This window comes from Arachis stenosperma, chromosome 5, assembly GCF_014773155.1.
Source record: "Arachis stenosperma cultivar V10309 chromosome 5, arast.V10309.gnm1.PFL2, whole genome shotgun sequence".
NCBI lineage: Eukaryota > Viridiplantae > Streptophyta > Magnoliopsida > Fabales > Fabaceae > Arachis > Arachis stenosperma.
Window position 1 is genome coordinate 26,938,177 of NC_080381.1, and position 1,171 is coordinate 26,939,347.

Here is a 1,171-nt window from a genome sequence, read left to right on the forward strand (position 1 = left end):
TCTCCAAATTCGGCCATGTTGATGGCCTTGCACTCTCCTTTTGGATTTTCTTCTGTATTGCTTGGAAGAGTACTATGAGGGAGTTCAGTAATTTTCTTGCTCAGCTGTCCCACTTGTGCCTCCAAGTTTCTAATGGAGGACCTTGTTTCAGTCATGAAACTTTGAGTGATTTTGATTAGATCAGAGACCATGGTTGCTAAGTCAGAGTTGTTCTGGTTAGAATTCTCTTGTCTGTTGCTGAGAAGATGATGGAAAAGGCTTGCCATTGCTAAACCTATTTCTTCCACCATTATTGTTGTTGAAACCTTGTTGAGGTCTCTGTTGATCCTTCCATGAGAATTTTGGATGATTTCTCCATGAAGAATTATAGGTGTTTCCATAGGGTTCTCCCATGTAATTCACCTCTTCCATTGAAGGGTTCTCAGGATCATAAGCTTCTTCTTCAGATGAAGCATTCTTAGTACTGCCTGGTGCAGCTTGCATTCCAGACAGACTTTGAGAAATCAAATTGACTTGCTGAGTCAATATTTTGTTCTGAGCCAATATGGCATTCAGAGTATCAATCTCAGGAACTCCTTTCTTCTGATTTGTCCCATTGTTCATAGGATTCCTTTTAGAAGTGTACATGAATTGGTTATTTGCAACCATTTCAATGAGCTCTTGAGCTTCTGTAGGCGTCTTCTTCAGATGAAGAGATCCTCCAGCAGAGCTATCCAATGACATCTTGGACAGTTCAATCAGACCATCATAGAAAATACATATGATGCTCCATTCAGAAAGCATGTCAGAAGGACACTTTCTGATTAATTGTTTGTATCTTTCCCAAGCTTCATAGAGGGATTCACCTTCCTTCTGTCTGAAGGTTTGGACTTCCACTCTAAGCTTACTCAATTTTTGAGGTGGAAAGAATTTTGCCAAGAAGGCATTGACTAGCTTTTCCCAAGAGTTCAAGCCTTCTTTAGGTTGTGAATTCAACCATATCCTAGCTCTGTCTCTTACAGCAAAAGGGAATAGCATAAGTCTATAGACCTCAGGGTCAACCCCATTAGTCTTGACAGTGTCACAGATTTGCAAGAATTCAGCTAAAAACTGATGAGAATCTTCCAGTGGAAGTCCATGGAACTTGCAATTCTGTTGCATTAGAGAAACAAATTGAGGCTTAAGCTCAAAG

General features: G+C 40.2%; 1 non-coding gene across 1 annotated transcript; it reads left to right on the forward strand.

Annotated features, from left to right (window-relative positions):
• The first annotated feature begins 777 nt into the window (after positions 1 to 777).
• On the forward strand, positions 778 to 885 carry LOC130983749 (small nucleolar RNA R71). The gene has a single exon (XR_009087727.1). It is a non-coding gene; the product is annotated as a small nucleolar RNA R71 (small nucleolar RNA).
• The last annotated feature ends 286 nt before the right edge of the window (positions 886 to 1,171 follow it).